Genomic DNA, 23,316 nt, shown 5'->3' on the forward strand with positions numbered 1-23,316 from the left:
CAGCTACCTATGAGGTCTCTGAGTCAATGGAAAATGGTTAAGGAGCACTTGAATTCCAGATCCACAATAATCGTAAGGTCAGAGGTATTTGTCATTTTAAACATCTTTGAGTTTTGAGTCAATTTCTCATGCAATAATAGAAATCTAATATCAATAGGTAGAGAACAACTGAGAAGAATTCTAAGAATGTGCAAGAATATCTTGAAACAGTACAGCAAGGATGAATAACTTTTGAGTCTTTCCCCTCTTACTCCAAAACGAATTCTAACAGATATTATTTATATACTTAAAATATAAAACTTATGATAATGAAAAATTTAAACAGAATACATATTTTAAATATATGTCTACCACTTTACCAAATTTCTCCCTTTGTTTTTTGACATTGGTAATTCATATGTTTGGTTTAGTATTTGTTCTAGCAAGTATAAACAAGCCTGAATTAAATGCAGGAAATACTCCTGGAAATAAAATAAATTAACCTGTATACTTTGATAGAGTTCAAGATTATAGCCTATAATTTAAGTATATTAAATTTAATACCCAGAAAAGGGGATAAAAATTGCTTAGTATGAAATTGAGCTATTTGTCATCCTTTGGTTGGAAGAGATTTGTAGTGCCTTAGTGCATATGAGAAATGTTTGAGATAAGTATTTAAGTTCCTATGCAGAAGTTACTTGATAACCTGTTTTCAGGTTGGAACTAAAATAATATTTAAATAAATTGTTATATAGCAAATATTAAAACTGAACCTGAGTTTGTCTCTTTCAGGAATTAGCAAACCAACAAAAGTTTGGTCTCCAACAAAAACACATCTATATAATTATAATATAGCATGGTATCCATAGCTTATCAAATTTTGCTTCCACATTTTTATGATTGAAGAAATGAATAATTGCTCATGTTACTGAATGTGACATGCAGGCAGGTGATTTGATTTATAAATGGTATTTATCCTGAAGTCAACAGAGGGGGTAGAGTGAGTTCATCTTTGCCACAACTCAATAGAAAAACAAAAATCTCAGTCCATACATATTTCTAGCCTGTTTACATTCCAACTTATGGCACAGGTATATAACACAAATACAAAGTGGCAAGGTGGTACACTAGAGAGCCTCAGCATTCCTCTCAGGAAAATTCATTTCTTCATTAGATATTTTACTCACCACTCCTGGCAGACTGTGCTGACCTCGATCGTAATGAAAGTGACTGGGTCACAGTTGGGCATCTGACCCAAATTAGACCCACTGTTTTTTCACAATTTTAAATTGTAGTTTCATATGTACAAATATCAAGTAGGGCTGGACACTGGGGTTTAATAAAATACAGTGATGGCTGAACTCAGCAACAGGACAGCCTAGAATGGAGAAGAGAAAACTGAGGTGGCAGAATAGAGAGTGAACAGAGATGGAGGTCTCTGCCAACTTCCAACCTACTGGTGGGATCATGTAGGAATATACACTTTCTGTGGACTTCTACTAAGGATGGTGCACAGTTTCACATAAAAGGAAACATATGGCCCTACAGGAACAGCCTCCCATTGCACCCACAAGCATTTCACCTCAACAAAGAGTTCCTACTCGGCGGGCATCCTAATTATCTCCAAATTTCTCTTTCTTAGGTGCTTCTAGATGACTTCCAGAATCCAGAGTAGAGCCTTGTCTTCATATTGACCCAGATTTATTTCATAGCCCTTCTCCTGACATTATTTGGTAAGGCTTACAGGCAAATAGCTAATTCTTTGTTTGTTGGATTTGAGGCTGCTGTAATGCATAACCTTGGTATACTCAACTCTTCTACCTGTAGACTAGAAAATACTCCCCCCAATGCAATTTTCTATCCTCATTTCATGGCCAATTTTTCTCCTTAGGATGTAACCTTTAGTTGCTCATTTCATGCTTCATGTAGTTTACTACAGTGTAAGTCTCATGAAAGTAAGAATTTATTTATTACATATACCCAGTTCCTAGAGATAGGACTGGTTCCATAAATTTATTGGACCCATGCAAAATGAAAATGGAGAATTTGATGGCCAAAAAATATTAAAAATCTCAAGAGATAGACAAGCAGCACATTGAACTCAGAGCAGGACCCTTAGTACCTGAACAGGTAATAAAGTTAAGAAATCCGCTTTATCTAGAACTCAGGGCAGTCAACCCACTACACATTGATCTCCTGGCAGGCAAAACTTTATTGTCTCCTTACAGCAGAGCATGTGAGGACAACACCAAGTTACCAACATCCCAAGATACTCCAGACAGAGTCCCTACATAACTTCCTCACATTTCTAGAATTGAAAAAAGCCATCATGCAATTCTTCCCCCCCAAAAATTAATAACTATATTTAAAATGTCTCCATCACATTATAGAAAATAACAAGATCTCAGATAAAATAACATCTACAAGAAATCTGAATTCATCCATGTCTCCAAAATTCTACAACTGACCAAAAGTATCTTTGCAGATATTAAATCATGTAAAAAATAAAAACATAAAAATCAAGGTAAAGCAAATCATGATTTTCATAATATACATTTTTATAATGATATAAACTACCTAATTTTTGCATGAGAATGGTGTTTTTATATCTTTTTCCCAAAAATACTAAATAATAATGATCCTATTTCTGAGTCAGGTCATCATTTTAAACACAGCATCAAATACATTCTGATATATTGTTTTAACTCCAGGATATTATAAAACATCACTTTCAAAAGAAAATTGTGGCCAAGAAAATAATACACATTTAATGTTCGGACTCATATAAAGGAGTTCTCAAAATATTCATCTAAGATGATCCTTCTCACAGTTTTGTTTGGAAATTTAAAATTGCCATTATTTATGTATTTCAAAGCATTTTTTATTTTCTCTGTTGCTTTATTTGAGAACTATGAGAGTCTGATTTTTATTCAGAATTTCCCTTTGTCAGTCACTTAGCCATATGTAGTGTGAACATCTCAAGAAATTCACATGGAATAACCTCTGAAAATAAGTTAGCTGCAAAAAGTTAAACTCTCAAGTAAAAACTATAGATCATTGTATGTTTTGGAAATGTTATATAGGTGCCAATGCATACATTGCACCCATCCTTAACTCTGTGGATGCTGTCCTGTCAAACCACGCAGCCACTTTTAAGAGACATACAACATATCAGCAAATTATGCAAATTAAATATTTTTCTTACATCATAAGAATTTCTCATATATTAAGACTTTTGTCTTTGCATAACATTTATTAACATTTCACAGAACATGTGTGTCCCTGAAACACAGGAGAGGAAATGTTGGCCTACGGTAACACTTCCAACCGATAGCACAGTGTATTGGAAATTTTCTGAATAAAATTTAGGGTTAGGCAGACATTTGTGCTAAGACAGATTCTTTTATTTGCTTTTGAAATCCTCTAAGCTTTCCTTTAAAACACAGGAGTGCCTCGCTTTCCATGGCAGACACAGAGTAGTTGTTTTATATAAATGTTAGCTTGTTCCCATCCATCCCTCACCCCATGGCTTCCTCTTAGGGGACTGCATCTATGAGGACTCTTAGTTGCAAGTGAAAGAAACTACAACCAAACTCATTTAGACAAAGAGGGAATTTATTGGCTCACATAAAATGACAAGACTGGATTCGGGGCCCAGAAAATATAATTAGGAGTTGGTTTCTCTCCATCTCTTTACTCTGCCTTCTGTCACATTGGCTTCAGCATCAAGCATCACATGGTAGTAAGAGGTTGCCTGGAGCTCCAGTCCCAGCATTCTCTCATAGCAAATAAAGAACATCCATTTTCTGGAAATTGCCAAATAAGTTTTACTTTGGTTCTGATTGGGTCACCAGCTTAAATCTTGACCAATTACTGTGGCCAAAGAAATGTACTACCTATGGGAACAAGGTGTCCTTGTTCCCCCTCAGGAATGGTGTGTATATACACATGGAATATTTCAGAAGAGAGCAAATACCCCATAGGTACTTCAGGTTATGTCTCCAGAAGGAACGTAACATACTGGACAATGAAAACAATCTTGTTCCAAAAATATTCTCTGTCCTGTTGCCCCAGAATCTTCAAAGAATGCTACCCTATCAGCTAATTCATTATTTTATTAGTTTAATAATTAGTTATTTTAAATTTATCTGTCAGTTCTATAGTATCCATCCTTATACTCAGTTTAGCATGCTTTCTTGACCTACCTCCAATACTTTCCTCCATCAAATCTTTATTCCAGTCTAGAATTTTATTCATTTTAAGCTCACAAAACATCCTAGACAGCCCAGCACAGAGCACATGAGCTCACTGTATTATAATAGTTTCTAGGTAAGTTATACATCTTCCTCCAATTTTTTTTTTCTTTTACTGTGGGCTCTCATTGTCTGTGTGAAACTGTCACAAAGGTATCTCTAATAGTGATTTGTTAAAGGAATAAATGCAATAATATGTGAATGTGTACACAGACAGGTATTAAGGAACTCCCACAAAACATAACCCTCTTGGATTACAATATAGAACTAACTTCAGTTAATGTTAGATAAATATTTAATATTTAATTTTGGCTAACTTTATGCGCCAGGTCATCTCTCTTGGAGTATAAATATCTATATTGGTCTTGTGGAGTTGGAGTCTCTGTCTCTGCCTATTTGTATCTGTTTCTGTCTGTCTTTCTCTCTCACACACACACACACATGCATAGACAACAAAACATTCCTATATATCTGTAAAATTAAACTTACCTAAGAACCAGGGTAATTAAAAATGATATAATGTAGTTTTTTATTTTTCATGTTTTTTTTAAATATAATCCCAAATGGTGAGCTACTTTGAGGAAGCAGTGGCCACATTTTTACTACAGCAGAATCTCCAGATACAGCATTTTTTTTTTCTGACAATTTATTTGACTACAAAGTACATGGCTGGCTTCAGAGAGAGAAAAAAAAAAAATCATCCAGAGTTTCAACAGAAGGAACTTCTAAAGGTAGATGAAGCCAACGCATTTCAAGGGGAAAAAAAGTAGATTAGCCAACGGTGAAATCTCTGCAGTCCCAGGGACATTTCTCCTCCCTTGAATTTTGCTGAAGTGAGGTTTTCATCAATTATTCCCATGAAAGTTTAAAAGTGCTCTGGGTATATAAATCTCACTCTTAAAGGCAGCCCTTTTTTTTTTGATATAATTTTAAAACCTATTTTTTAAAAATATGTAAGTCATGCACAAGTACAATTTCATCATTAAAAATTGCTAAACTGTATGTAAGTAGAATTTTTAAAATCTTGGGTAGTCTAGTATCTCCTTTGACATTGGTAATTGCTTCTAGTTTGCATCTTTCCAGATATTTAGAACATCTGCATATATTATTCTTGTAAACTTTCCCTAATTTCCTTTAGGCGAATTTCTAGTGCTCTGCTACTGATCTTGACCAGAGGACCTTTCTCAACGTCTGCCTCCACCATGGAATCCAAGCTCTCCTGAAAGCCCTGTGTAACAAGCAGGGACAGCATGAGGCAAGCTCAGCATCCAGACGTATGCTCTGAGGACTCTGAACAGTGAGTGAGTGAAACAAGGAATTTCAAGGGTTAGAATCCTCACAGTAGCAGCAACATAGGTGATGACAGCCGTGGCAGCTGTGGGAACACGCTGGCCAGATGATTCCTGCACAAGTGAAGTGTGTCACCACTTTTTCTGCTTCCTGATTTCCTCCTGAGCTTCCTTGTTTTGTGGAATTTCCAGTGTCTTCTTTCTGCCTGACTTGATTCTGTGAGTGGGTAACCTTTGGACAGCATGCACACTAAAACTCATAAATTCTACAATGTCTATTTATCAAAATTGTAGGCCAATCTTCTTTGGGTCATTTTTCTAACACACAGATTTTCATCTTCCTAAAATACTTTCCCATAATTCCAGTATTTCCTTTTATAATTATTCTATACAGTTAGGTGCTACTGAAGTTAAAAAAAAAAAACCTGAAAATTTCTACCTCTTAATAGAAATTCCTTTCTATTAACTTGTTTTTAAGGAATACTCAAGTTGTTTCTTGGTTTTTAAAATCATTCATTAACATGATAAGGTACATTTATGAAAAATTCACATTATATTAACATAATTCTTGATGAAAGACTGAAAGTTTTCCTCTAAGATCAAGAACAAGACAAGATACCCGCTTGAACCGTTGCTATTCAACATTGCGCTGGAAAGTTTTAACTAGAGCAATTAGGCAAGAAAAAGGAGTGAAAGGCATATTTTCACTATACCTGCAGATGATATGATCCTAGATTTAGGAAATTCTAAAGAAACCTCAAGAAAGTTCAGCAAATTAAGACAATAAAAGATTAACGCACAAAAATTGGTAGTATTTCCATATATCAGCAAAAAACAATCCATAAAGGAAATTAAGAATGCAATTTCATCCACAATGTTACTAATAAATTATATTAATACTGAATTTAGTATGAATTAATAAAACCTAGAAATAAATTTAGTCAATAAGGTAGGAGATATAAAATGAAAACTGCCAAGACACTACTGAAAGAAATTAAAGATCTAAATAAATGCAAAGATATCTTGTGCCCATGGATTGGAAAATTTAATATTAAGATGCCAATATTAACATGATAGAGGTTCAATGCAATCTCCATCAAATCTCAACAGCATTTTATTTTGCAGAAATGGAAAAGCCAGTTCTCAAATCCTTAAGAACTTGCAAGGGGAAGGGTCCATAGCCAAAGCAACCTTGAAAAGGAAGAACACAGTTGAAGAACTCATACCTCTGATTTCAAAATTTATTCAAGGTTATGGTAATTAAAACACTGTGGCTATAACATACTGATATATTAACCAATGGAATAAAACTGAAACTCGGCCCTCCCTGGTGGTGCAGTGGGTTAAAGCACAGCACTGAGAAGCTAAAACCACTTCAGCATGAGTTCGATTCCCGCCTGTCCCGGAGGTGACCACATGGTGTGGCAGACCTCTCCTGACCTGCCCGCTGGTCCCCTCAGCAGTGTACTTCGTCAATCTGCCTGTTCTGCTCCCCACTCTGTCTCTGGTGAAGCCTCTCACCGCCCCTGCACCTCTGGCCTGTACCCACCCCAGTTCTGTATATACAAATAAATAAATCTTTTAAAAAAGCAAACAAACAAACAAACAAAAACTAAAACTCAGTCCATACATCTATGGTCAATTAAAATAAAAAGCTCCTGTAAGAATCCAAGGGAGATCTTTATACCTTGGAATTTTTCAGTCAGTATTAGATAAAGTTACTGATTTAAACTATGGTGTTGGTGTTACATTTTCCTCAGCGTGCAGTTCATTTTTTTCATGACTACGATGTTTTATAGTGTGATCACAGATACAGATTTTGTTGACAGTAAGACTAGAGCCATTTCCTCAGGGAGGCAATGAAAATTTTATCAAACTTTAAGAATCATTTTTTAAAAAATGGTAACTGCTTAACTTAAACTTTATATTTAAACTCAAATATATACCTTTGCATGATTTGGAATCTCTTTTATAGCACAAGACCCTTCCTTTAAGATGGGTCTCCAGGTCAGATTTTCACATTGTGTCTTCCATGAACCACAGACATACTGAATTATCCGCAATTTCTAGTTTCAGTGATTTTATAGTATTGGTAAGAATTGAAAGACAACGTTCAAAGTATTTACTATACTGTGTTTACTATATACTAGATATTTATGATTTTCAATCCCAATTTCACAGTTCTTGAACCCAAACTTAACTTTATATTCCATTGAGAGCTGTCCTAAAGAATTTAGTTTCTTGGACATAATTCTTTTGATAGACTGACACTTTATTGAATGAGATAATTATCATAACACATTCAACTCTCTTTTACGGCTAGGGATAAAACATAACTGACTTTTCAAAAATAGAATTCAACTAGTGGGAGCATGCAGGTGTAGGAGGCAGTCGCTCCCTTGCTGTGGGCATTTATCACACCCAGAGTCAGGAAGAGAGTGGGGGAAACACATGGATTCTCTAGTCAACTGAGACCAGTGGCTTAGTCAAGAGAGCTGCATTTCTGTTTCTCTTATTTAGAGTTTCAGGTACCATTTGCCTTGTATTTGAGTAGTCATATCTTATTGAAGTTTGGATACTTTCTGTTACATATCACCAAAGTTAATTTTGTTCCTCTACAGTTTCATACTCAAGAAATCTTAGAATTATATCATATACTTCACCTATCATATCCTCCTTTTCACATAACTGCCTTTACATATGTAAAAACTTTTTTCTTTCTTGGGGTTGCAGTTTTTTATCCTTTCCCTGAGATATGTCACCCATTTTATCATTTCTACTTCAGGTATATCTATCATTGAAGAAGTCCTCTGAATTTTCACTTCATTCTTTTGCAAGTTTAATTTTTTTTTGTAGTTTCCTATTTTTTATTGAGATGTCTAATTTTAGGGGAAAAATTCTGTGTCCCTCTATTTTTAATTTCCCTTACTGCTAATGACTTTAACAACATCTTCATTTTTATTTGTATTTGTTTATTTTGTGATTGCCTACATATTTCTTTCTGAAAGGCCAATATAATTTTTCAAATTCTCTATCACCTATATCTCAGCAAATGAGCAATAAATAGCAATTAATGATGACCATGATGTTACCTCATTTTCTATTAGCATAAAATTAGTAAGAGGTAAGCAGCACCATTTTAAATTCGTAAGAATATTTTTATGCCTCAGGAATAGAAGCTAAGTGATTTGACAATTATGTGTAAGGTCACACAGCTATGAAATTCAAAAATCAAGCCCAGGAGTGTAGTGTTAATTTTGATGCTCTAAAAACATTACCCTGTATAAAGAAGCCAGCCCTCAATCTCATTCCAAACTATAATTTAATTATTTTTAAATTTATAAAAGAAAAGAACTAGAGGAAAATTAAATGTATATTTTTTAATATTTTTTATTTATACATACAGAGTTGGGGTACATGCCAGAGGTACAGGGGCAGTGAGAGGCTTCACCAGAGACAGAGTGGGGAGCAGAACAGGCAGATCGATGAAGTACACTGCTGAGGGGAGCAGCGAGTGGTCAGAAGAGGTCTGCCGTGCCATGTGGATCACCTCTAGGGTAGGGATGAAACTTGTGCTGAAGTGGCTTTAGCTTCTTAGTGCTTTTAACCCACTGGACCACCAGGAAAGGCCCTTAAATGCATATTATTAAGAAAAAAAAATCCCTACAAGGCTACATACTATATGATTCTGGAATGTTATTCATACTGTATAACATTTTGGAAAGGCAAAACTATGGAGGAATTGATTGCCAGGGCTTAAGGATGGGGGAATGTGTTAGAGGAGCACAGAGAAGTTTAAAGCAGGGAAGCTACTCTGTAGGATACTACAATGGGGAATACATAGTATACATTTGTCCAAACCCACAGAATGTACAATACCAAGAACAAATCCTAATGTGTTATAAACTCTGGTAATGATGATGTGTCCCTGTGGCTTCATCTTTGTAACAGATACAGATGGCTAGGAATAGTGGAGGAGGCCGTGTGTGTGGGGAGAGAGATGAGTGAGAACACTATCACCTCTGTTTAATTTTGTCAGTATGCTCTACAATTTATTAACAATAATTTAGGGAAATAATTGAGATACAACCTAAACAAAATAACTGGAAATTTTGACATTCTAAAAGAATGTCAAAGATATCCCCTCTCCAACTGAGATTTTATTATCTTAGAAGTTGAACCTCTAGACCCAAGATATTCTTCCCAGCTGTAGCAGAACATGGTAAATTAAATTAAGGAAATTTGAGAATCACTGGTATTTATTTAGTAAATGGTTTAGATTAATTGATTATTATGAAATAACCCCCCATGCCACAAAATGAAAGGCCTATCACTTATTAATATGTTCCCAGTAATAATGATCACTGATCTCACCTTACATAATTTGGAGCTCTGAAATCTATGCCTTGATTAGGCAGAGAACTTTGGTAGTATGAGGTACTAAGTTATCTTAAAAAATCCAAGTAAAGGGACGATGTGTACTGGCAGCTAAGAGAATTTTTTTTGCACACCATCTCCCTCTCCAAAAGAAAATTCATTAATTTTTTTCAACAAATATTTTATTGAAGCCAAAACTAAGAGTGGATATTAAAAAAGAACACACCAGGTGGCAGGTTATAGCAGTTGAAAAGGACAGATGAAAGGGGGTACTCTGGAGCTCGGAACAGCATCCAGTGTCATAATTAGCAAAATGTTATCTTGAGAGCTCAAAATTTAAATAGAATATGATCTTTCCTATGATGACCCTTGCCCCCATCTTTTGAAGTCCTCTTCAAATCTGACCACTGCCAGGCATTAGTTAGACCAATTGTCTCAACCTTTTCAACTGAATAATCTTTTTACTACAAGGCATCTACAATATGTCTTTCATGTGTGGAAAAAAAATTCATGCTCCACCTGTAAAAACCTAGCAGATGGTACAGTAATTTGTACATGCAGACAGGATATATTCTTGGGGAGTGAATCAGATTCATGTTATACCTATTTAAATGTTTCATTATATTTAATTTTAATTCATTTATTCATAGTTTTAACCTCTGTAAGAGCATCCATTATTTAAATTAATAGACAGGTAAACAGCATCAACAAAACTGCAGCACTTAATGTTGAAGATAACTGACATGCATGAAGTCATTGTATTAAAATATTGGTTTTCCTATTGTTTTGCACAGATGGTGCTAGTAATTAATATTATGCTATTTTTTTCATCAGGGATTCCCTGTTGACAAAATTCACATAGTATACAATAAATCGCTACATTATAACATTGGAATAGGTGATGTGTAGTTTATAGATTTGTCAGTGAAATTATCTCAGATGCCAACTATCTAATCCTGCTAATGGTCAATGCATTGTTGAATTTATAAATTTAATAAATTGTGATCTATTCTCAAAAAATTATTAACCACGTATTTGATCACAGATGTGTAACAAATATGTTTCATGCCATCTGGCCTGAAAACAATAGACCTGTGAAGATACAGAGCTATGTAAACAATCTAAGGTAGTAGGGAGCAACATAACCTACCAGCTTATAGAGGGAGCTAGCTATCTTTCCCTGGTTGGCCAGCGGATGTATTCACTGCACCCCAGGAACATTAAGGAACCTCATTAATATGGCTATATGAGCACATAACCTTAAAGCAAATTTGAATGCCCCTCTCTTTATAACCAAGAACTCTATTTAGTAAAAATCCTCTATAAGCTATTAATCACATGGTGACAAATAACAAGCCCATGGCTTCCCTCTGAAAACATCATTCCATCTGAATAAGCCCCAAACTGAGGCCTGGGGGACAGATCTTAGTTTTACTAGCACTTCCTACAGAGGAGCACTTCTTACAGACGTGGAACGCTGATGTTTATAGTTTGCTCTTTTTTTCTCTACCTCTTCACCAACACTTGTTCTAGTCTTTTTTATGCTGAGTGTAATGTGGTAAAAAGCCCTGGAGTGGAAGAGACCTTATACTTTTAAAACAGTCACAACTTTGCAAATCAATTTTACTTCAATAAAAGGAAACACCGGGTTCTCCCTGATGGCACAACAGGTTAAAGCACCACATTATGAAGCTCTCCAAAGCCATTGCAACACGAGTTTGATCCCCAGCAAGGGAGCTGACCCACATGGCACAGCAGACCTCCCCTGACCTGCCCACTGCTACCCTCAGCATTGTACTTTGTCGATCTGCCTGTTCTGCTCCCCACTCTGTCTCTGGTGAATCTTCTCATCACCCCTGCACCTCTGATCTGTATCCCAGTTCTGGAAGCATAAATAATTCTTTTTTTTTAAAAAAAGGGGGGGGGAACCTTAAAAGTCTCTCCCATGCCTCCTACTGAGGAATCAAGATATAATAAATTAATTTCATTTCTAAAGGATTTGTAAATTAATCATCCCTTTTTTCTCATTTCTAAAGTTCCATGAAAAGACTGTTGAAATTATACTTGCCTCTCAAAACAGATCCTTCTAAACAGAAAATTATCCAAAAACAGGTAAGATTTCTAAAGTGAGGAAACAAAGTTTTTATGTTTTGTCCCCTGGCTTTACCCTTTAAAATTAGGGTTGGGGACAGTGGCCCTTCAAACTTTGTTGACTCTGTGCCTCTTTGCCAGTCACCTGCTTTTCAACACCTAAACTACTACTTAAAAAAAAAAAAGATTTGTTTATGCATGCATGCAGAACTATGGTACAGGTCAGAGGTGGGGGTTAGGGAGAAGGCGGATACACCAGAGACAGACTGGGGAGGAGAACAGGCAGATGTACTGAAATACACTGCTGAGGGGAACAGTGGGGAGAAAGGAGAGGTCTGCTGTACCATGTGGGTCAACTCCCTGAGTGGGGACTGAACTACTGCTGCAGTGGCTGCTGATCACAGAAAGTTCTTAACTTAGCAGGTGAGAATGCAGGTGTCTGAGGGGTCATTTCTAGCTTCATTATTTACATATATACATTAGACCCATATAGTCTAATGCAGGGGATGTAAGATATGGGTAGCTCCCCTTTCTGAGGGGCAGCCCTGGCAAGTGCCCTCAGCAGAACCACACAGATACATGTGGTACATGACTGGGGGCCAGCAGAGGACAGTGGAGAAGGTGCAATGAACGGGACAAAAGGGCATAACATTCCTTTTTGGTTTTAGATCAAAGACTCACTAGTGTTTGCACACTGGCTCTAAAGTTCTGGAAGCTAGAGCAGAGTTCTTCATCTTATTGGCAAAAATCAGCTCAGCAATCACCACAGGCAGAAAAGTGATCAATTGTCCATCGACAGATTCGAAGTATAACTGGACTGATGACCCTGAAAGGCTTCTTGTGTTGTCTTTAAATTCTTCTTTCCATACTCATCACAGAAAGAAACCAAACTCACTTTCATTTTCAAACTGACCATATGCTCCACCATATGATATGACTTAAAAGAAAACCCATATTGCAAAATATAAATATCTACTTACAGGTTATTAATCTCTTTCATCATAAATAACATGGATCCTTACCATAGTTACCTTTGGCCAAAAAATTAATAAAAACAAAACAAATTAACAGATACAATTAATCACTTAATGTCCTCTGGTTTTAGTCAATTAACAAGATATGAAATTTTAGTGGAGGATATTCATGTTGCACATAAACCTTTGGGCGCTTTGAAGAGAAATAAGTTATCTCAAAACTAATAATAATGTGAATGCAATATGCAGTGTGAGCTTTCTTGAAGAGTAAAGAAAATCCTTTAGAAGATTATCATGAAAAAATTAAAACACCTTGGCCCACCCTGGTGGCTCAACCGGTAAAAATGCAGCACTGCAAGCGAGCCGACCAGAGGTGACCCACATGGTGCATTAGACTCCTCCTGAGCCACCCACTGGTCCCCTCTGCAGTGTATTCACCGATCCATCTGTTCTGCCCCCCCACTCTGTCTCTGGTGAATTCTCTTACCACTCCTGCACCTCTGGCCTGTATTCCAATTCTGTATGCATAAATAAATAAATCTTTAAAAAAGAAAGAAAAAAATAAACACCTCTTAAACTTTTTATGTTATATGTAGAATATCCATCCCTCTTATCAATGAATACATAGACTAACACTTGTACTTATGAAAGATGTTGCATTTGTCAATCAATTTTAGTGCAAAGAAAGGTCTACATCTCGTTGATTGATAAACTTTATGGATATAATTCAGAAATAATTCTACAATCAATGTAAACCCTGCATTGAAAGAGAAAGAGGGGAAGGTGGGGACTGGGAAGGAGGGATGAAGGACTATAAAACTGATGAGGTTACCCGAGGGCACCATGGCCTATGGCAGAGCACTCTGCATGCAGGTGGTATGGAGCAGACACCTAAAGAGTTGGGATCCTGGATTTTGAATCATATACAGTGCTGCAATCAACATTACTTTAATTAAAAATATATGATGAAAGAAAATATTGTTCAAGTAAAAAAGACATAAACCTTACAGATAATGACACTAGATTGCCAATTTATTTCTTTTCTTCCCTGGAGTAGATTACTCAACAATCAAAAAAAAAATTATAGGACAGGATATCAAGATGGAGTGAAAAAGCTACTTCCATGTCATCCCAAGTCAGGTAGTGCACCAAGGAATCATTGTTTTCTTGAACTGTGCAATACATTCAATTGTGTATGTATACAGGTATTCTGTTTATGAAAGAGTAGGTACAAGACCCAGACCATTGTACAAGTATAGGAAAGAACAGAATATATTTTATATTCAAACAGAATTAAAAACAAAGGCTCTGACAAAATTTTTACAACCTATATGCAGAGCTATAACCAATTATAAATTAGATGTCATCTAGGATTTACTGTATTTGGCCTAAGAAAATGACTCATTTTTAAGTACTGCTGTGTACATTGTCCAATGCCATGTCATTATACAAAAATATTTCTGTATTTATTTCAATCTGGGATAAATTTTTGCTCCTGTACATGTACACATGTTCCACTTACCTTCTATCAAACCACCAGTGTCTACACCCCATCCACTTCTCTCCCCCATGTCCTGACCCTTCCCCTGTCCTCTCTGATTAGTAGCAAATGCTTCAGTGAGTATAAGATTTGTAAGAGGGTTCTGCTGTGAGCACTTCTTGTATTTTCTCTAAATTACAAATTATTTAGTGAGAAAATAATTACCCATTACTTTTTCACAAACATTAATTCAAGTTACTATTTCAAAATGTTGAGTATTTTTTTTTTCCTGTTCCAGTGGATTTTTGGTTTAAGATCCAAAGCTCAATAGGAGATAATTCATTGTACATATTTTTAAAGTCAGTCATTAAACTGAGAACTATATGAAAAGTTCCAAAGCTCACAAGAGATGCAGGAGAAACAGCCAAAATTCCCCTCAGTCCATCCTTCACTACAAAGACACAAAGAAAATCTCAAGATCCAAAGTCAGGACAGTGCAGAGTATAGCTGAGAAGTCTTTTCCTTTCCTCCCTTCTCTCCTGCAATGGTCTGTTATTACCCTGGGGAAGTCAACTGAGTAGAGGCAGAGAATTCTAGAAGTTGATACTCTGCTTTGGTGCTTGTCTGGATGTGAGCATTTCTGGGTGTTCATTCTGGTTGAGCTGTGTTGAGAATGGAGAGCAAGTTCTGGGAAAATAGCATATTTTGAACAGTTCCAAAGCTGGAAAATTGCTGGCACAGTACTGCAGTGCAGTGTGGAAAGGTAAAAGAAGGTCTTTGCTCAGGAGAAGTATGAAGCAGAAGGTGACAGGAATTATTGATCCTCCCTGAATTGAGTAGGTCAGATGCAAACACTGGCAGGGGCCAAAAGAAGAAAACAGCTGCTCTTTCCTGAAGGAATATTCAGTGAAAAAAATAAGTTGTAACGAGAATATTCTAAAAAAATATAGATCACATTAGCCCTAAACAGAATCTGAAGAAGCCAAAGAAAGGCAAAGGAGACTTCTACATAAGTGACATAGGCCTAGTGATATGAGAATATCACAGCCCCCTCTCCTTCCTTGGACCCCCCAATAATGTAGGAGCTTTTCCCTAAAGAGGAATGATTCACTGGGGATAGACAAATAAGTATCTGATCATCTGATTGCAAATCTGATCAGCATGGAGGAGAACAACAGCGGGCTCAATAGAAAATTTATAAACTGGACAGAGCTAAATATCAAGGACAAAGAATAACCAGAAATTTATAAAATCTTGCCCCAGATTTCATTAAAAACACAAGACAGGTTGTACAAAAGTACAGCTGAAAGCAGAGATTAAGAAGAATCTGTTGAGTTTTAAACTCTTCAAAAATAATAGTTACACATCAGTAGATAATTTCACACACAAATTAACCAAACTGAGCAAGACTGCAAAATATTAAAACCAAGAAACATGGATCAGCACTAAAGAATCACAGTGGAATTAAAGAGTCCATTTAGGGGTTAAGAGCATGAGTTTTAATGTCAGACCAAATTGAGTTGTAATCCCACTTCTGCACTTCCTAGTTGAATGCTAACTAGCTAAACTGACCCTGTGCAAGTTTCTTACTCATTAAGCCTTAGTTTGCTGATCTGAAATTAGACTCCAAATGGGCAGATTGATTAATCAGAAGTCATCAAGATCCTTTAGCTCATGGTTTTGCAGATTGTGGTGACTGGCATTAAGAAGAAAGACAAAAATTATTTCCCCAAACAGAGCCTTGGGATCGGGGTTATGGCCACCTCTGCCTATAGGTTGGGCACATTTCACAGGCTCTGAGACATCACAGGGATCCAGCTGGCGGGACCAGCTGGCACAGGCAGGGTTGCTGCCCTGGGAGCATGGACGGGGGTAGGGGAGGGGAGGACTGGGAGGGAGTCTGCCTGTACCTCATCTTTACACCTGCACCACAGTGCTGTCCAGAGCAGGTGGCTTTAAAGTACTGGATGAGCTAGCAGCTACTTGACTGTCATCCTACAGCCTTGTGAAAACTTACAGGTTGCTGAGGAGAAAGCTGTGTTCAGAAATCCTGTTTTCACTTTCAGTGTGACCTGCCAAGGAAGAACTGGAAGTGGACAAGTAAGAAGGATTTTGAAGATGCAGTATAACAAGTGGGAAAAAACCTGAAAAGGGGATAGAAAGAACTGGACATGGTTCTAAAAAGCACATCTCTATGTGCCATAAAATAAACCAAATCTCTTTAAAATAATGTTACAATATCTACCAAAAACCTGATGTTTTTGCTACTCTTGGGAGATTATATTCCCTTTCAGATAATGGTATTTGCTATATTGTAATTATCATTATTTCTGAATCAATTGCTCACTTAGTCTCTGCCATTTTCAGTAAATAGTGGAGAAGCCTCATTTGTCCATTGTTGTTATTTCATGGTAAACTAGAATATGTACAAACTAATGTAGAGACTGGCAAGTGGGTTGTTCCCTAACATGGACATAGTTATAAGTTAGATGAATATTTAGAGCAAACATAGAAATGTTTATAAATGAGGAAACAAACGATTTGGTAATATTATTTAGAATAATTTCAACTTGAGAATAGATTTAAATAAAAGTGTGAATTCTGTGTCACATATCAGATATAACAGGTATGAGAAAGAAAAAAAATAGCAAAAATATAACCCTTTAGTAAAATATTAGGGAAAAAATTACAAAATAATTCACATCCCTTGGATCCAAGAATTTACCTTTCAGTGTACAGAATATAATTAATGAATACAAGTAAATAGTTATTTTAATGGGGCGCGTATATGCTCTTCATTCTAAGAATGGTGTCACTTTCTTCAAAAGCTCCTCCTCTAAAATAAGATCCAGACATTAGTAAAATATCTGAAGTAAGCTGGTCCTTTCTTATTCTGCATAGTAAATATATGTTTCAATTTGGGGGGAAAAATAGATCCATGATGCAGAATGTAGTAGTGAAAAGTGAGAATTAGTCCTTGAAAGAAGTAAAAGAAAGAAACATTCAACTTGCATCCTATTCCTAGGTGTTCACTGAAGTACACTATATTCTCTGAAAATCGCTATAGCAATATGTCCAAGTTGCACATGATCTTTCTTACTTGCTCTTCCAGAACGTAGCTTTGTTTCAATGAATAAAATGCAACAGAGTGATGTCGTGTGACTTCTAAGGCTAAGGTAAGCTAACTTTCCCTGACACTCACTCTCAGGATGTTCTCCAATAGAACCCAGCTTTCATGTTAAAAGGAAGTGCAGTTCACATGGAGAATCCACAGGGAAATGTCCCAGGCACAGCCCCTACCAAAGATCTTAGTGAACAACCAGCATCAACTACTAGACATGTGAGTGAGGAGTAAGCTTTCTCAAGTTGTCCAGCTGGCCACCAGTTGGCCACCAAAGCAGGGATGCTCAATGAATCTTGTAGAAATTATAGATTCTTTAAAATAGTAAGTAGCATTGTTGATTTTTATGTATAATCTTTTATTGAGGCAATGTTTTATAACACTGTAGATGATTCAGAAGTACATACATGATTCAGAAATACCTCTTCAGAGGCATGTCATCATGGCTTTAAGCCACTATGTTTCAAGTTGTTTTGTTAAACAGGGATAAATAATTAACACAGTCTTAAGATCCATTTTGCCAGACGAGTTTAGTGATATTTCCCAATATAGACGAAGATATTATAACACTGTTAGAACCATTTGTAGAAAACTGAATTTTGGATAAATCAATGTACAAACACAGGGTTTAGCAAATAATTGAGTATAATATAAACTAATTTCCTTAGAAATCACATTCTGTTAAAGCAAGCACATGGACTTGACATGATATGCTTTCAACCAGAATATTAAAGAACCAATATAAAAGAGTAAAAGGGAATTAGTATTTTAGCATGTACAGCATCTTTTTGCCTTTCTATTACGCCTATGCAATTAACAAATGTCCATACCACGTACTTTGTATCGGGCTGTCAATAATGGTTCTTCAATCTTCTGGCATATGGATTAGGTAATAATTCAATCTCTCTAGTAAAAAAATGTACATCCTGCTATAATATAGTGATTGGCTTAAGGATGGACAAGCCACCAAAACAGAGTGAATTAGTGTCTTGCCTGAAAGGAGAGATTTTCTTTTATTTTTATCAACCATCTTAAGCTTTAAGGATGCCAGTAGCCATTTTTCTGCTCCTGGAGGAAGTCTGATAAGGAATGAAATCTGAATGGAGAGGAGTCAAGTCATAAAAGGAGAAAAAAAACCTTCGGTGATGTTACACAAGACCGCAGAGCCAATCATGCCTGAAGATCTTCCTTCCACATATGCAACCAGACTTCTCTCTCTCTCTCTCTCTTTTGTTTTTTTGCTAAGATTTCTGTTATTATGTTATCACAAATTGGCATTTAATTGGTATTCTAATTGGTATTGATGGAAACTATTCAACAAATATGAATCATTTGGAGAAGTAGAAGTGATAGAAACATTAGGAGATGCCCCTGAGATTCTCTTAAGAGGTCAACATACTCAGGAGAATGCTGGGGAAGTTAGAAAGTTCAGAAGAAAAAAGCAACAATTCCACAGCCATAATCTATAAAGGATGATAATCCACTAATACTAGAACATTCTGAATTAAAGAAATGTTAACTATGTAAAACAATCTCAGTATTAGAGAAATGGAGAGTATCCAAAAAATAAACACTGACTGTTCCCTGATACTAAATTAACTACCATCTGTTTTGCTGTAATAGGATGGCTTAATTTCACCCATACTCTTAGATATAAAAATTGTGTTACAGAGTAATTGGTTTAGAAGAAGTAGATTAGAACCTAGACATTGACAGACTCACCACTACAAACTCTTTTTCTTGAAGACACTTTAATGATATGTGGATTTTCTAGTTAGAAGTACATTCTATACGAAAAGTTAAATAATAAATAGGTTGATCAAAATTAACAAAAAAACCTCATATATCACCCAACAAATCCTTAAGGGCATTGATCATGATGAAAGCATCTGGATCATTAAAGTGCCTTTCCAAGTAATCAACTATCAATGATGTAAAGACTCTTCATCTGAGAATCCCACCATTCAAAATAACTAGATTAGATGAGTAAGAAATACTCTTTGCTATGTGGATAGTATATAATATATGTCTAAAAAGGCTGGCATAATACAAATAAGTTTTTCCCAACTAGTCAATTATATTATATTCATGAAAGGCATAAAATAGAACAGTACTTTTTAAAAACAGTATTTATTTACAGTTGCAGCTTGACTCATTAGGGTTATCTCTGAGAAACTTGAACTATAAATGATGGTTATAAAAGAAAATAGACATATAGACAAAAATCCACCCCAAAAAGCTATATGACCAGTAAGGATAGCATGTGGGAATTATTACCGAAAAAGTAGTGAGACTTGAAAAAACTATAATGCGAGTGATAACATCAATAAATAATACAATTACACAAATGATCTTCTTACATATGTGAAAAAAACAAGGAAAGGATTGCTCCATCTCACAGGATAGACAAATGATGAAAACTAGTATACTTCTACTTGACTCCTATCTCCTAGCAAAGATATTTAATCTAAAAAAGGCATAGAAAACATAAGCTGAAAAAACTGAAACCTCCTCAAAAAAATTGAGGAGACAAGTGCTAGGTAATATAAAAAGAGTTCAGAAAAATTGTCTGAAACTGTTGGTGGTAGTAGTAATCTTGGTAGAATCCTCAATAGAAGGGCGCTCATGACAGTTAAAGTTCACTTTTTAAAAGGGAATGTAAGTAAACACTGGGAAGTCAAATTTTACACCATTAAAAATGCTAGGAATTATTACTGAGTTTAAAAAATTAGAAACGAAAGCAATGAGCATTAGAAACCAGTAGAGAGTCACCAAGAATAAACAATGCACGAGTAATGCATTTCTATGTGCATAGAAATACTGGAGCACAAGAGAGAGTCAACAATCACATATTTGGTACCTTTACTTCCTGAGATTGTACTCACAGATACAACATTACACTAGAGTGCACAGAAGTGTAGGATTGAATATATCTTGCTGTCTCTGTTATTTTGGCCCTTAATGGACAAAGTAGCGAAAAACACACTTTTGAAATTGCAACAAATGTATTTCTTCATGCTGAATGTACAAAAATATGAAAATAATGATTAACGACTGATATTGGCATGATGTATTCAAAGTCAGAAAGATAATCATTAAAGGACTGTAGTGTCAACAACAGACTCTGCTCTGTTCAGTGTTTGTCACACTGACTTTTAGGCAATGTAGGCATGTTTTGAGAACTCCAAATGAGGCAAAACTGAAATCAAGTACAAATATGTTGGGTGACAGAAAGATATTTTGACACAAGGTCTGAATTAAAAAGAGAAAATTTAATAAAATAAAAATATTTATATTTTAAATATAATTTTAATTGAGAATAACATATACTAAGGCAAATTATAAGTTGGAAAAGCAAAAATAAAGAGAAGGAAATAAACATAATTTTTAACCCAACCATGCAACCATAAACCTACTTACCAATAATATTATGTTACTACATGTTCTTAGACATTTTACCTTATGCCTAAGTATGAATGTCTTCACAGTACACAGATATAGGCATAAATATGCACACATACATACATACATACCTATATATATGTATGTAAATATATGTATATATATAAACATGTGAATGCATTTAAAATTAGATTATAAAGTTTCTTACATCTTGGTATATGATTATTTCATCTACATTAATATTTTCATACATTAAATATCTTTCAACAAAGTGATTCTTAGCACCTCACAGTTCATCTGGTAATGTTCTCATGTCATCATGTACGATGTATGGTGGACTGACTACTGAATACAACACCCATTTGTTGATCTCCTGGGTACACAGTTGGACAACATTTATTTCAGCCTCCACTGCAGTTAGGTGCAGTACTGTATTTAAGTTATAGCCAACAGACAATGAATGAAGTGGATTGGGGCTTCCATAAGTTAATTTTCCATGCTGCTTCCTCTTTCATCATGGAATAACTTCAGAAATTCCAAATTAAAAATTAGGGAGTTAAGGAATGGCAAGATGCTGAGATCAGAAGCATCACTTAGTGGAAAGACCTTACATGAATGAGAAATAAACTTGTTTAATCTTGGAGCCATCGTATATTGGTCTGACTGTTTGTGATAGCAACTATTATTATTTTAACTAATATATGTTTGTTATACCAACTCTCCTTTCCTACTCAAAAAACTAGTTATGTTTTAAAATATTGCTAACTTTAAACTGATTAAATGCTATCTAGTTGATATTTTCATTTCTTTGATGGTTAGAGAAAATTATATAATAGAGTGGGTCTTATGTGACAAAAGCTCAAAGTTTCATCATCTCAAAGACCCAAAGGACTTAGTTGATACATAGTAGAACAGAAACCAAAAATTTGATCACCAGCCAAATGGCCTGGTAAACTGGTTATAGCATGAATTGCTCAGAACAGGAGAAGCAGCGGCTTTGTGAAGTTATCTGTCCAGACCTGTATTTCAGATATGGACACACTCTTCAGAGGGATACCAGTGAACTCTACATTATGTCACTGAGGCATACTGGGATATATTTCCTGGAATATAGATACTGTGAAGAGGTTGAGGTAGCATGACTCAGTACCAGTAATAAGGGTAGCACAAACAGTCATCCCTTGGGATGGCTATACTAACCATAACCTCATCATGAAAGTATCTGTAATTTTTAATTGGGCATTATGATTTGAAACAAACAACAACAAAGAAAAACCCTACAATTTCTTGGACAGGTCATATTGCACTCTCAATGGATTGCATTCGCATCAGTTCCTCTTCCCAATATACTAAACACACACGAAATCACAGGCACACATGTACGTATACACACACACACACACAACAGCATCTTCTGTTAGTATCTTTATTCAGGATTTAGTTTGTCTCAGATCACATTAAGTATTTTATCAGTATTGACTGATTTACAATAATTCACAGTAATTGTTTAAAGTAGATGGTATTATCTCTAATGCATAGATAAGAAAACTGAAGAACAGAGTAGGAAGTGATTTGCCTGGTATCACACAGTCAGTAAATGTTGCCTCTGGAATTTGAACCATATGGAGCCCATGTAACAAACGATGACTATAATGAAGGGCTAATAATTGAAACCACTGAAGCAAGTGAATAGAAGTAACGCATTTTCAGGGGAAAGAAATTGAGAAAAAACATGAAGGAGAGCCTTAAATTTTTAGAAGTAGACCTTCATTATTGAACATTATTAGTAGGTTCATTGCCTTATTTGTAGAAATGAAATCCTTTGAAATCTAGTCATGAAAATACACAGATATACTACTTCTTAATTAAAGCAATGTGTGATAATTCTAGAAACTAGGATTATTTTCTTACAACCTGAACTGATTTTTACAGCTTTTCAATGTACAAATAAATAACAGTAAGATGACTTTCTCATTTGTAAAATGGGGTTATGTGTGCTTACTTTCCTCTTTTAGTGCTATAAAATTATAAACTTAAAATGATACTTTTAGCTTTTAAATTAAATTATGCTCCTGAACTGCCATGACATCTTTCATCAAATTCTCTCTCTTGAAAGCAATGGCTTGTGGTTGCAAGACAAAATCCCTGATGCACCTCAATTCTGTACACACTCTGACAGTACTCTAGCCCTCAGCCTTGCATTATTTTGTACATACATACAAAAACAATTTCTTCAAATCCCCTGCATTCTCTCTATTTTTTAGACATTGATTTTTAAATATAGTATGTAATGTGTATTTAATATGTTCTAATTTATATGATACATATTTTATATATTATATGGAATATA

The sequence above is a fragment of the Condylura cristata genome, unplaced genomic scaffold (genome assembly GCF_000260355.1).
Source record: "Condylura cristata isolate star-nosed mole 26May11 unplaced genomic scaffold, ConCri1.0 scaffold00009, whole genome shotgun sequence".
Lineage (NCBI taxonomy): Eukaryota > Metazoa > Chordata > Mammalia > Eulipotyphla > Talpidae > Condylura > Condylura cristata.